This window comes from Rhinopithecus roxellana, chromosome 8 (assembly GCF_007565055.1).
Source record: "Rhinopithecus roxellana isolate Shanxi Qingling chromosome 8, ASM756505v1, whole genome shotgun sequence".
Lineage (NCBI taxonomy): Eukaryota > Metazoa > Chordata > Mammalia > Primates > Cercopithecidae > Rhinopithecus > Rhinopithecus roxellana.
This window is the reverse complement of record NC_044556.1, coordinates 8,647,570-8,663,177: the sequence shown is the minus strand read 5'-3', so window position 1 is coordinate 8,663,177 and position 15,608 is coordinate 8,647,570.

Here is a 15,608-nt window from a genome sequence, read left to right as displayed (position 1 = left end):
ACTCCTGACCTAAAGTGCTTTGCTCACCTCGGCCTCCCAAAGTGCTGGGATTACAGGTGTGAGCCACTGCGCCCGGCCGGTATGGTGTTTATTATCAGCACTCCCCAGGTACCTCAGGGAGACGTGTCCAAAATATTTCAAAAGAATTATTTATATATATATATGTGTGTGTGTATATATATGTAAATATGTTATATATATGTAAATATGTGTTATATATGTATATATATGTTTTATATATATATATATTTGTAGAAATAGGGTCTCGCTCTGTTGCCCAGGCAGGAGTGCAGTGGCGCAATCATAGCTCACTGTAGGCTGGAACTCATAGGCTCAAGCGATCCTCCTGTCTCAGCCTCCTGAGTAGCTAGGACTACAGGTGTGCACCACCACACCCTACTAATTTAAAAGCTATTTTGTAGAGATGGATCTGGCTATGTTACCCAGGCTGATTTCAGACAAGTGGCCTCAAGCGATCCTTCCACCTTGGCTTCCCAAAGTGCCTGGATTACAGGTGTGAGCCACAGTGCCCAGCCACCGTGCCCAGCCTCAAAATAATTTTTAAGAACAACATTGGCTGGGCACGGTGGCACATGCCTGCAATCTCGGCATTTTGGGAGGCTGAGGTGGGAGGATCGCTTGAGCCCAGGAGTTTGACAACAACCTGGGCAACACAGTGGGATCCTGTCTCCACACACACACACACACACACACACACACGCACACACACACAAACAAAAAACAAAAATTAGCCAGGCGGGGTGGTGCGTGCCTATAGTCCCAGCTACTCGGGAGCTGAGGCAAGAGAATCACTTGAACCTGGGAGGCGGAGGTTGCAGTGAGCCAAGTTCATGCCGCTGGACTCAGCCTGGGCGAAAGAGCGAGACTCCGTCTAAGAAAGAAAGAGAGAGAGAGAGAGAGGAAGGAAGGAAGGAAGGAAGGAAGGAAGGAAGGAAGGAAGGAAGGAAGGAAGGAAGGAAGGAAGGAAGGAAGGAAGGAAGGAAGGAAGGAAGGAAGGAAGGGATCATTTCACCTAGGAATAAAATATTGGGACAATCACACAGTCTAGCAAAATGGCTAGCGATAGTGAGGGTGGGAGCTGCTTTTGCTAGGGCAGTTGTCGGGGCAAGCTTCTTCCAGGAGGAAGGAGAGGTAGGGCAGGGAATGGGACGATGAAAAGAAGCAGATGGGGGAAGAGCATTCCGGGCAGAGCAAATGGTAAGGACAGAGGCCCTGGGGAAGGACCAAGCTGGTACTCAAGGAAGGTCACTATTCCTGGCATGCAGCCAGGAGCAATGCAAGGAGATGCTGGAGGGTGTTTTGTTGCTGTCCAAACTCTCCCTGGTGAAGGACCACTTCTTCTTCTTCTTTTTTTTTTTTTTTTTGAGATGGAGTCTCACTCTGTCACCCAGGCTAGAGTGCAGTGGCACGATCTCAGCTCACTGCAACCTCCGCGTCCCACGTTCAAGCAATTTTTGTGCCTCAGCCTCCCGAGTAGCTGGGAGTGCAGGCGCACGCCACCATGCATGGCTAATTTTTGTAGTTTTAGTAGAAACGGGGTTTCATCATTTTGGCCAGGCTGGTCTTGAACTCCTGACCTTAGGTGATCCGCCCACCTCAGTCTCCCAAAGTGCTGGGATTACAGGCGTGAGCCACCGCACACGGTCCCATTTTTTTTTTTTTTTTTTTTTTGAGATGGAGTCTCACTCTGTTACCCAGCCTGATGTGCGGGTGTGGTGGCAAGACTTCAACTCATTGTAACCTCTGCCTCACGTGTTCACATGATTCTCGTGCCTCAGCCTCCCGAGTAGCTGGAAGTGCAGGAGTGCGCCACCACGCCCGGCTAAGTTTTTGTATTTTTAGTAGAGATGGAGTTTCACATTGCCCAGGCTGAAAAATAAAAAGTTTAAAAATTAGCCAGGTATGGTGGTGCATGCCTGTGGTCCCAGCTGCTTGGGAGGTTGAGGCAGGAGGATCCTTTGAGCCCAGGAGTTTGAGACTGCAGTGAGCTATGACTGCACCATTGTACTCCAGCCTGGATGACAGACAGAGACCCTGTCCAAAAAAACAAAAAATGACCGAAGTACAGAATCCGAAGTATAAAATGAATATTTGAGAGTCCATACTGATGTCAAGAAATGAGCAGGCCAGGCCTGGTGGCTCACATCTGCAATCCCAGCAGTTTGAGAGGCCGAGGCGGGAGGATCACTTGAGGCCAGGAGTTCCAGACCAGCCTGGACAACACAGCGAAACCCCATCTCTACTACAAATAAAACAAATTAAAGAAATTAGCTGGGTGTGGCAGTGCACACCTGTAATCTCAGCTATTCAGGAGGCTGAGGTGGGAGGACTGCTTGAGACTGGAAGGTTGGGGCTGCAGTGAGCCGTGTTTGCATAAGTGCACTGCAGCCTGGGCAACAGAGCAAGACCCTGTCTCAAAAAAAAAAAAAAAAAGAGCACATAATTTCATAATAGGGGATGAGGGACTTCTTCCCCTGCAGAAGAATTTCAAATAATTCATGTAGATTCACTCTCAAGGAGTGGAACGTAACTCTCCAGTCCTTAGGTGTAAGCCACACAGGGTGCCTTGCTTCCAAAGAGCACAGTATAGAAGGAGGAAAGAGTAAAAACAGGGATACAGTGGAGAAACCTAACACACTACTCCAGCCGATGGTCAAAGACAACCTTGACAGTCAGAAACTGTGTTGTTAGTATGTACTTTTTTTTTTTTTTTTTAATCCCACCACGGCTGGAGTGCAGTGGTGCGATCACAGCTCACCGCAGCCTCCACCTCCTAGGCTCAAGCAATCCTCCCATCTCAGCCTCCTGAGTAGGTGGGACTACAGGCAGGTGCCACCACACCTGGCTATTTCTTTTTTTCTTTCTTTTTTTGTTTTTTTTTTTTTTTTTTGAGACAAAGTCTCATTCTGTAACCCAGGCTGCAGTGCTATGGCGAGATCTGGGCTCGCTGCAACCTCCGCATCTTGGATTCAAGTGATTCTCCTGCCTCAGCCTCCTGAGTAGCTGGGATTACAGGCGTCCCCCACCACGCCTGGCTAATTTTTGTCTTTTTAGTAGAGACGGGGTTTCATCATGTTGGCCAGGCTGGTCTTGAACTCCTGACCTCAAGTGATCTGCCTGTCTCGGCCTCCCAAAGTGCTGGGATTACAGGCGTGAGCCACCGCGCCCAGCCTCACATGACATTTAATCATCTCCTTCCATTCAACTGGGACAGTTTCTCAGGAACTGAGAGGCTAAGGCTGGAGAATTGCTTGAACCTGGGAGGCGGAGGTTGCAGGGAGCCAAGATCATGCCATTGCACTCCAGCCTGGGTGACAGAGTGAGACTCTGTCATAAATAAATAAATAAGAAATCTTGCATAGGATCCTGGGACAGAAAAAGGACATTAAGGGAACGCTGAAGAAACTGAATGAAGAATAGACTTTAGTTACTAAAAATGTATCAATATTGGTTCATTCCTGGGAGGCAGACGTTGCAGTGAGCTGAGATTGCATCCCTCCACTCCAGTGTGGGCAGCAGAGCGATACTCTGTCTAAAAAAAAAAAAAAAAAAAAAAAAAAATTGCTTCATTCATTGTATCAAATGTGCCATATCAGTGTAAGATGGTAATAAAAGGGGAAATTATATCATGTATGTGTTGGGGGAGAATGAGTGTACTCGAACTCTCTGTACCATCTACTTGATTTTTCTGAAAATTTAACACTGCTCTTTAAAAAGTCTATTAGCTGGGCAAGGTGGCACAAGCCTGTAGTCCCAGCCACTCAGGAGACTGAGGTGAGAGGGTCACTTGAGCCCAGGAGTTGGAGGCTGCAGTGAGCTGTGATCACACCACTGAACTCCATCCTGGGCAACAGAGTGAGACCCTGTCTCCAAGAAAATGAAAATAAAAGGCCAGGTGCGGTGGCTCACGCCTGTAATCCCAGCACTTTGGGAGGCCAAGGCAGGCGGATCACCTGAGGTTGAGAGTTTGAGACCAGCCTGACCAACATGGAGAAACCCCATCTCTAATAAAAATACAAAGTTAGCCGGGCATGTTGTCACATGCCTGTAATCCCAGCTACTCGGGAGGCTGAGGCGGGAGAATTGTTTGAACCTGGGAGGCAGAGGTTGCGGTGAGCCGAGATCGCCCATTGCACTCCAGCCTGGACAACAAGAGCGAAACTCCGTCTCAAAAAAAAAAAAAAAAAAAAAAAAAAAGGAAAAAAGAAAATGAAAATTAAAAAATAAAAAATAATAATAATAAAATAAAAAAGTCTATTAATACAGGAAGGAATTTAAAAGGCATGCAGAACATGAGCCCAGCTGTCACAAAATTACTATGTCAAATCACTATAATGATTCTATGTATTTATTGATTGATTGAGATAGGGTTTCACTCTGTCGCCCAGGCTGGAGTGCAGTGGTGTGATCCTGGTTCACTGCAGCCTGGACCTCCCAGGCTCAAGCGATCCTCCCACCTCAGCCTTCCAAGTAGCTGGGACCACAAGCATGTGCCACCACATCTGGCTAATTTATTTTTTATTTTGCAGAGTTGGGGTCTCGCTATGTTGCCCAGGCTGCACTAGAACTCCTGGGCTCCAGTGATCCTCCTGCCTCGGCCTCCCAAAGTCCTGGGATCACAGGCGTGAGCCACCGTACCCAGCCTTTAAAGATTCTAAAAGCTGGCCGGGGCACAGTGGCTCATGCCTGTAACCCCAGCACTCTGGAAGGCCGAGGCAGGCAGATCACCTGGGGTCAGGAGTTCGAGACGACCAGCATGGGCAACATGTTGAAACCCTGTCTCTATTAAAAACATAAAGATTAGCCAGGCGTGGTGGAGCAAGCTATTCTGGAGGTTGAGGCAGGAGAATCGCTTGAACCTGGGAGGCGGAGGTTGCAGTGAGCCAAGATTGTGCCACAGCACTCGAGCCTGAGAAGCAGAGTGAGACTCCACCTCAAAAAACATAAATAAAAATAAAAGTTCTGAAAGTTTTTTTTTTTTTTTTGGACTCTCTCATCTAAATGGAAAATCAACAGCTTGGGACCAGCTGCAGGCTGCGGTTCACACTTTGAGTAGTTCCAGTATGGGGTTTCTGGATCATGGCACTATCAAAATGTAGAATATTTGGATAACTCTTTGCTGCAGGGGCCGTCCTGTGCATTGCATAACGTTTAGCAGCACCCTTGGTCTCTACCTACCAGATGCCAGTAGCAGCCCTCTCCAGCTCCATGCATTGCCAAACGTCCCCCAGCAGGCTGAATCATTGTCCCCTTGAAAACCATGCACAGGCTGGGCACAGTGGCTTACTCCTGTAATCCCAGCCCTTTGGGGGGCCGAAGCAGGTGGATCACTTGAGGTCAAGAGTTCGAGACCAGCCTGGCCAACATGGTGAACCCCATCTCTACCAAGGATATAAAAAAGAAGTAAGCTGGGCATGGTGGTGCACACCTATAATCCCAGCTACTCGGGAGGCTGAGGCAGGAGAATCGCTTGAACCTGGGAGGCGGAGGTTGCGGTGAGCCGAGATCGTGCCACTGCATTGCAGCCTGGGCGACACAGCAAGACTCTATCTCAAAAAAAATAAAAAAAATAAAAAAAAAGAAGAAAAAGAAAAAGAAAGAAAGAAAAAGAAAACCGCGTACATACGGGTGACAAAATCAAACCTGAGAACTTGCACATCTGTGGGCTTCAGGTGGCCTTTGGGGGACCTGGTGGTTCTAAGACAATTTCGGGTAGACCACAGAGGCTCCGCTAACGAGGTCAGCCCCAGGGTGTGGCTTTGGGGCCAGGAAGCACGCACGGGTGCAGAATGTGTTGGGAGATGGAATTGGCAGGGCTTGTAGTGGATGGGAACAGGCGGCCAGGAGAGGGAGGGTGGAGCCTTGGAAGATGCCCAGATCTGTGCCTTTCGCAAGCAGGTAGATGGTGGTGCTGCATGCTGAGATGGGGACAGGAGATGAGGGGCCAGGCTGGGTGGGGAAGATGAGTTTCGTCTTGGTCGGGTTGAGTTTCACATCCCAGAGGGCCATCAAGGAGGCCAGAAATGTGTCATCTTTACCATGTGATGAATGCTGGCCCAGGTGCCTCCACCAATCCACAAGATCCCCAGAGCAGTGAGAGGAGGGAGCTGTGATCGCGCCACCGCATTCCAGCCTGGGTGACACAGCGAGACCCTATCTCTCTTTAAAACAAAAAACAAAAAAGGCCGGGCGCGGTGGCTCACACGTGTAATCCCAGGACTTTGGGAGGCCAAGGCGGGCAGATCACTTGAGGCCTGGAGTTCAAGGCCACTCTGGCCAACATGGTAAAACCCCATCTCTATTAAAAACACACACACGCCGAGACAGCCGCCCGTCTGATCACCAGGAGGTCAGGAGATGGAGACCATCCTGGCTAACACGGTGAAACCCCGTCTCTACTAAAAAAAAAAAAAAATTAGCCGGGCACGGTGGCGGGTGCCTGTAGTCCCAGCTACTGGGGAGGCTGAGGCAGGAGAATGGCGTGAACCAGGGAAGCAGAGCTTGCAGTGAGTGGAGATCACACCACTGCACTCCAGCCTGGGCGACAGAGCGAGACTCCGTCTCAAAACACACACACACACACACACACACACACACACAAATTAACCGGGCGTGGTGGCGGGCGCCTGTAGTCCCAGCTACTCAGGAGGCTGAGGCAGGAGAATGGCGTGAACAGGGGAGGCAGAGCTTGCAGTGAGTGGAGATCACGCCACTGCACTCCAGCCTGGGCGACAGAGCGAGACTCCGCCTCAAAAACAAAAACAAAAAATTAACCGGGCCTGGTGGCACAGGCCTGTAATCCCAGCTACTGGGGAGGCTGAGGCACGAGAATCACTTGAACCTGGGAGGCAGAGGTTGCTGTGAGCCAAGATCATGTCACTGCACTCCAGCCTGGGTGACAGAGCAAGAAAAAAAAAGCTCTACAGCTGTGAAAAGACATCGAAGAAACTTAGGTGCATGTGGCCAAATGGAAAACACAGTCCATCTGAAAGGACTGCTTATCGTGTGCTTCTCCAACTCTATGACATTCTGAAAAAGGCCAAACTATGAAGATAGTAAAGTTCAGTGGTTACTAAGGGTTAAGAGGGAGGATGGATGAGTAGGTGGAACACAGAGGATGTTTAGGGGAATGAAACTACTCTGTATGATACTATAATGGTGGGCTGGGCGCCGTGGCTCACGCCTGTAATCCCAGCACTTTGAGAGACCAAGGTGGGCGGATCACTTGAGGTCAGGAGTTTGAGACCATCCTGGCTAACATGGTGAAACCTCGTCTCTACTAAAAATACAAAAAATGAGCTGGGCATGGTGGTGGGTGCCTGTAGTCCCAGCTACTCGGGAGGCTGAGGCAGGAGAATCACTTGAACCCGGGAGACGGAGGTTGCAGTGAGCCGAGATTGCGCCATTGCACTCCAGCCTGGGGGACAGAGCGAGACTCTGACTCAAAACAAACAGACAAACCTAGACTGGGAATATAGGTGTGCCAGTGATAGAAATGGAAGCTCCATGGAAAGTGAGACACGGGGTTGAGAATGTGGCCCTGGGAGGGAATGGAGGAGAAAGAGGAGGCTCTGAGTTTCCAGAGAGGGAGGAAATCAAGCAAACAAGGGAACAAAGGCTTTGGGAAGGTGGGAGTAGTCTCCAGTGTCCTGGGCTGGCCTGGAGGCTGTGTGAGATAAGAAGTGGGTGGCTGCATTAGATCCAGGGACACAGCATCCTATCGTGACCTTGGGGAAGATGGTCTTAGCGGTATGTGTGTGGGAAGGCAGGAAAGAGGGTGTCTGATGAAGAAGTCAGTGAGAAGAGTCAGTGAGGGAGGTCTCACCTAAAACCTGCCCTCCTAAACCTCTCTGCATCATCACCCACCATCCACTCTTTTTTTTTTTTTTTTTTGATTGTTTTATTTTTTGAGACAGAGTCTTGCTCTGTCATCTAGGCTGGAGTGCAGTGGTGCGATCTCGGCTCACTACAACCTCCGCCTCCTGGATTCAAGTGATTCTCGTGCCCCAGTCTCCAAAGTAGCTGAGATTACAGACACCCGCCACCACGCCCAGCTAATTTTTGTATTTTTAGTAGCGATAGGGTTTCACCATGTTCGCCATGTTGGCCAGGCTGGTCACAAACTCCTGACCTCAGGTGATCTGCTTGCCTCGGCCTCCCGAAGTGCTGAGATTACAGGTGTGAGCCACCGCAAACCCTGCCACATCCAGTTGTTTTGAGGTAGGAGTCAGGACTAGACTCCTGAGATGGGGCTAAGAGCCTGGACCAGACTGAAGGCTAGCCGGAACAGCCCAGGCACGGTGGCTCATGCCTGTAATCCCCATACTTTGGGAAGCCGAGGCCAGTGGATCACCTGAGGCCAGGAGTTCAAAACCAACCCGGCCAAGATGAGGTAACTCCATCTCTACAGAAAATATGAAAATTAGCTGGGCATGGTGGTGGGCGCCTGTAATCCCAACTATTTGGGAGGCTGAGGCAGGAGAATATTGAACCTGGGAGGCAGAGGTTGCAGTGAGCCGAGATCACACCACTGCACTCCAGCCTGGACAAGAGTGAGCCTCCGTCCCCCATAAACAAACAAACAAAAAACACTAGCTGAAACAGGGAACAGGTGAAAGCACCTCTCCCTAAGACACGCCCTCCAGTGGGCCATGTCAGTTTACCATTGCCATAGCAACACACAGAACTTACCACCCCTTTCCATGGCAGTCACCCAGAAGTTACCACCCTTTTCTAGAAATATCTGCATAATCTGCCCCTTCATTTGCATGCAGTTAAAAGTGGGTATAAGTCTCACTGCAGCACTGCCTCTCAGCTGCTATTCTGGGCTCCCTGCCTGTGGGGCAGCCCTGCTCTGCCAGGAGCAGAACCTCTGCTGCTGCTGCCACTTCAGTAAAAGTTACTCACACCACCAGCTCACCCTTGAATTCTTTCCTCGGTGAAGCCAAGAACCCTCCTGGGCTAAGCCCAAACTTTGGGGCCTGCCTATCCAGCATCCCTTCCCTCTCTCCTCTCCTAAGCTATTCTTTCCTGCACTCCCATCCTTCCTCCTTCGGTGTCCTGGTTTTTTTTGTTTGTTTGTTTGTTTTTTGTCTTGTTTTGTTGAGTCAGAGTCTCCCTCAGTCACCCAGGTTGGAGTACAGTGGCACAATCTCGGCTCACTGCAACCTCTGCCTCCCACGTTCAAGCCATTCTCCTGCCTCAGCCTCCCGAGTAGCTGGGACTACAGGTGTTAGCCACCACCATGCCCGAGTAACTTTTTTTTTTTTTCAGTAAAAATAGGGTTTCATCATGTTGACCAGGCTGGTCTGAAACTCCTGGCTTCAAGTGATCCACCCACCTTGGCCTCCCAAAGTGTTGGAGTTACAGGCGTGAGCCACCACACCTGGCCTTTCTGTCTTCCTTTCTTCCTTCCCTTCCCCTTCCCCTTCCCCTTCCCTTCCCTTCCCTTCTTCCCTTCCCTTCCCTTCTTCCCTTCCCTTTCCTTCCCTTCCCTTCCCTTCCCTTCCCTTCCTTTTCTTTCTTTCCTCTCTTTCTCTCTTTCTCTCTCTCTCTCTCTCTATCCTTCTTTCTTTCCTTCTTTCTTTCTGACAGAGTCTCACTCTGTCACCCAGGCTGGAATGCAGTGGCGTGATCTCCCAAGTAGCTGGGATTATAGGCACCCACCACCACGCCCAGCTAATTCTTGTATTTTTAGTAGAGATGGGGTTTCACCGTGTGGTCCCCCATGTTGGCTGGGCTGGTCTCGAACTCCTGACCTCAGGTGATCCACCCGCCTCAGCCTCCCGAAGTGCTGGGATTATAGGCGTGAGCCACCGCGCCCGGCCCGTGTCCTCGTTTTCTGTTTCTTGTCCACCTCCTATCTTTCCCCCAAACTCAATCCCTGTTGTGGAATTGTAGACTATTCCAGAAGAATGGAGCCTTAAACATCTGCTGGTCCAAACCTTTTCCCAGAGCTCACAAAATTCAGCCTATCCTTGATTCTTTCCGTGAACAGGGAGCTCATTATTGAGAAAAGCTGTATTTTCTAGCTCTGTTGGCCACACAGTTATTCCTTTAGCAGAATCATGCATACAGTAAGTACCCAATTGATGTTTGTGGAATCTGTTTTCTGGCCTTTCTGGGACTTTCTGAGCCCCCATGACTTACCTTTCAGTATGCTCTCCTCACTTCTCAACTTCTCTACTGAGTTATGTATCCTAAGGCTGGGTGCAGTGTCTTATGCCTGTAATCCCAGCACTTTGGGAGGCCAAAGCGGGAGGATTGCTTGAGCCCAGGAATTGGAGACCAACCTGGGCAACAAAGGGAGACCCACATCTCTACAAAAGATTTAAAAAGTTCGCAGGGTGTGGTGGAGCACATCTGAAGCCCCAGCTACTTAGAAGGCTGAAGCAGGAGGATGTCTTGAGCCCAGGAGTTTGAGGCTCCAGTGAGCCACGATCGCTCTACTGCACGGCAGCCTGGGAAACAGAGTGAGAACTTGTGTGTGTATATATATGTGTGTGTGTGTACATATATATACACACATATATACACATACACATATATACACATATCTATACACATATATACATATATACACATATACACACATATTCACACACATACACACATATATACATACATATATACATATATACACATATACACACGTCTATACACATATATACATATATACATACACACATATACACATATGTACACATATATACATATACACACATATACATACATATATACATGCATATATACACATATATACACATACACATACATATATACACAAATATACATACATAAATACATATACACATATACACACATACATATATACACATATACACATACATACATATATACATATACACACATATACACATATACATACATATATACACATACATACATATATACACATATACACATATGTATACATATACACATATGTATACATATATACACATATATACACACATATATGCATATACACCCATATATACACATATATACACACATACACATACATATATACTTATATAGACATATATACATACATACACATATACACATACATACATACACACACATATATACATATGTACATACATACATATATACACATATATACATATGTACATACATACATATATACACATATATACATATGTACATACATACATACGTATATACACATATATACACATATATACACATATATATACACACACACATATATATATATCTCCTAGATGTAAACAGAATTTTCAAGGTGTGGAGTGACTTGCAGTCATAGAGTTTATTATTTTATTTTATTACTTATTTTATTTTGAGACAGAGTCTTGCTCTGTCACCCAGGCTGGAGTGCAGTGATGCAATCTCGGCTCACTGCAACCTCTGCCTCCCGGGTTCAAGCAATTCTCCTGTCTCAGCCTCCCACGTAGCTGGGATTACAGGTGCCCACCGCCATGCCCGGCTAATTTTTTTTTTTTTTTTTTTTTGAGACGGAGTTTCATTCTTATTGCCCAGGCTTGAGTGCAATGGTGCAATCTTGGCTCACCGCAACCTCTGCCTCCCAGGTTCAAGCTATTCTCGTGCCTCAGCCTCCCCAGTACCTGAGATTACAGGCGCCTGCCACCACACCGGGCGAATTTTGTATTTTTAGTAGGGACGGGGTTTTTCCATGTTGGTCTTGAACTCCTGACTTCAACTGATCTGCCCACCTCGGCCTCCCAACGTGCTGGGATTACAGGTGTGAGTCACCGCGCCTGGCCACGTACATATTGAGATATATATATTTTTTTCTATAAACTTATTTATAATAAATATGTTAACATATATTTATTAATGTATTTGTTAAATATATATTAATATGTTCACATATTCGTCAATGTGTTTCATATTGGGCAAAGATACACAGTCTCTGTTCTCATCAAGCTTATGTTTTCATGGGAACAGAGACTCAGTTATTAATTACAATAGTGGTGAGAGCTCTGGGAGGAAGAGATACAGAGTGAAGCGTAGACAGCACTTCGGGAGGGCAAAGCGGGAGGATCGCTTGAGCGCAGGAGTTTGAGATCAACCTGGGTAACACAGGGAGACCCAACAAGGAGGTCTTTTTCTTTTTTTTTTTTTTTTTTTTTTTTTGAGACGGAGTCTGGCTCTGTCGCCCAGGCTGGAGTGCGGTGGCCGGATCTCAGCTCACTGCAAGCTCCGCCTCCCGGGTTTACGCCATTCTCCTGCCTCAGCCTCCGGAGTAGCTGGGACTACAGGCGCCCGCCACCTCGCCCGGCTAGTTTTTTGTATTTTTTAGTAGAGACGGGGTTTCACCGTGTTAGCCAGGATGGTCTCGATCTCCTGACCTCGTGATCCGCCCGTCTCGGCCTCCCAAAGTGCTGGGATGACAGGCTTGAGCCACCGCGCCCGGCCTAAGGAGGTCTTGACGTATATTTAATACTCTTATTACACCCGTATAGATGAACATTGGTCACACAAAATCACCAAGCAACTAATGTGAACAAATCTGTCCCTTAGGGGCAGAAACTTACCACAGGGAGGGGCTTCGTGCGGTGGATTGCGGAAGTAATGATTCCCAGTTTGTTCACATCTGCTCGTATCCACCACACCACTGGGGAGTCCCATCCCATGCTGACTCAGGGTTTGGTCATATGACTTATTTTGGCCAATGGGACAATAGAAAATGTGGCAGAAGCAGAGGTTTGAAAAGCATTTGCACACTGAGGTAAAAGAGGGGATATCACTACAGTCCCTATGGACATTAAAAGGATAATGAGGAATTTCTTTTTTCTTTTTTTTTTGAGATGGAGTTTCACTCTTGTACTCTTGTTGCCCAGGCTGGAGTGCAGTGGCGCGATCTCAGCTCACCGCAACCTCCACCTCCCGGGTTCAAGCGATTCTCCTGCCTCAGCCTCCCGAGTAGCTGGAATTACAGGCATGCACCACCATGCCCGGCTAATTTTTTGTATTTTTAGTAGAGACGGCGTTTCTCCATGTTGGTCAGGCTGATCTGGAACTCCTGACCTCAGGTGATCCGCCTGCCTCAGCCTCCCAAAGTACTGGGATGACAGGCGTGAGCACCGCGCCCGGCCGATAATGAGGAAATTTTATGAACAACTTTGTGGCAAGACATTTGACAATTTACTTGACATAGACAAGTTCCTCAAAATGAAAAACCACTAAGCGTTATTTGATTTTATTTTGAGATGGAGTCTTGCTCTTGTCACCCAGGCTGGAGTGCAATGGCACAATCTTGGCTCACGGCAAACCTCCGCCTCCTGGGTTCAACCTGTTCAAGCGATTCTCCTGCCTCAGCCTCCTGAGTAGCTGGGATTGCAGGTGCCCACCACCATGCCCAGAAAGAAAAGTGCGGACCAATATTCTTCAGGAACATTGAAACAAACAATCCTTAACAAAATATTTGCAAATTGAGTCCAGCAGTATATAAAAAGGAAAACATGTCCTGATCAAGTGGAATTTATCCCAGGGATGCAGGGTGGGTTCGGCATTTGAAAATCAATCAAAGGGACCGGGCAAGGTGGCTCAGAGTGAGACTCCATTAAAAAGAAAAAGAAAAAGTGGCCAGGCGCGGCGGCTCACGCCTGTAATCCCAACACTTTAGGAGGCCAAGGCGGGTGGATCACCTGAGGTCAGGAGTTTGAGACCAGCCTGGCCAACATGGTGAAACCCCATCTCAACTAAAAATAAAAAATAGTCAGGTGTGGTGGCAGGCACCTGTAATCGCAGCTACTCAGGAGGCAGGAGAATCGCTTGAACCCGGGAGGCGGAGGTTGCAGTGAGCCGAGATCAAGACATCGCACTCCAGCCTGGGGGACAAGAGTGAGACGTCGTCTCAAAAAAAAGAAAAGTAAAGAAAAATCAATCAACAGAATTGCCAAATGAAGAGATTAAACAAAGAAATACATGAAACATGGCTAATATCGTACTTAATAGTAAGACTCAATGTTCTATCCTAAGATTGCAAACAAGGTAAGGATGTCTAGTTTTTTGTTTGTTTGTTTGTTTTGTTTTTGAGATAGAGTCTCACTCTGTCACCACGCTGGAGTGCAGTGGCGCGATCTCAGCTCACTGCAACCTCCGCCTCCCGGATTCAAGTAATTCCCCTGCCTCAGCCTCCTGAGTAGCTGGGACTACAGGCATGCGCTACCTTGCCTGGCTAATTGTCTTTATGTATGTATGTATGTATGTATGTATGTATGTATGTATGTATTTTAGTACAGATGGGGTTTCACCATGTTGGCCAGGATGGTTTCGATCTACTGAGCTCATGATCTGCCCCACCTCGGCCTCCCGAAGTGCTGGGATTACAGGCGTGAGCCACCGCGCCCAGCCTGGTTTTTGTTTTGTTTTTTGAGACAGGGTGTTACTCTGTAACTCAGGCTGGAGTGCAGTGGCACCATCTCATCTCACTGCAAACTCTGCCTTCCAGGTTCAAGCGATTCTCCCGACTCAGCCTGCCGAGTAGCAGGGATTACAGGCACATGCCAACACACCCAGCTAATTTTTGTATTTTTAGTAGAGACGGGGTTTCGCATTGTTGGCCAGGCTGGTCTCAAACTCCTGACCTCAGCCTCCCAAAGTGCTGTAATCCTCCTCAGCCTCCTAAAGTGCTGGGATTATAGGCGTGAGCCACCATGCCTGGCCAACAATGTCTGTTCTTCCTACCTCTATTCTGTATTGTAAGTCCTAGACAGTGCAATAAGGCAGGAAATGAAATAAAAGACACACAGACTTGGAAAGAAGATAAAGATGATATTGAACGTATATGAAAAAAAGAAAAATAAAACATCATCTACACAAAAAATCAGAATGAATGTACAAAAAGCCACTAGATCCAGTAAGTGATTTAGCAAAGTTGTAGAATACAAGGTCAATATATAAAACTAAACTGTACTTCTACACGATAACAATGAATTAGAAACTGAAAAATTTAAAAATCAATACTTTTTTTTATTTTTTTGAGATGGAGTTTCACTCTTGTTGACCAGGCTGGAGTTCAATGGCGTGATCTCAGCTTATCACAACCTCCACCTCCTGGGTTCAAGCGATTCTCCTGCCTCAGCCTCCTGAGTAAATGGGATTACAGGCATGCGCCACCACGCCCATCTAATTTTTGTATTTTTAGTAGAGACGGGGTTTCTCCATGTTGGCCAGGCTGGTCTCAAACTCCCAACCTCAGGTGATCCACCTGCCTCAGCCTCCCAAAGTGCTAGGATTATAGGTGTGAGTCACCACGCCTTTTTTTTTTTTTTTTTTTGGACTGTCTTACTCTGTTGCCCCAGACTGGAGTGCAGTGGCATGATCTCAGCTCACTGCAACCTCTGCCTCCCGAGTTCAAGTGATTCTCCTGCCTCAGCATTCCCGAGTAGCTGGAATTACAGGCACCTGCCACCACTCCTGGCTAATTTTTTAATTTTTAGTAGAGACGGGGTTTCACTATGTTGGCCAGGCTGGTCTCAAACTCCTGACCTCATAATCTGCCAGTTTCGGCCTTCCAAAGTGCTGGGATTACAGACATGAGCCGCTGTGCCCAGCCGTGACTCCGTCTTTTT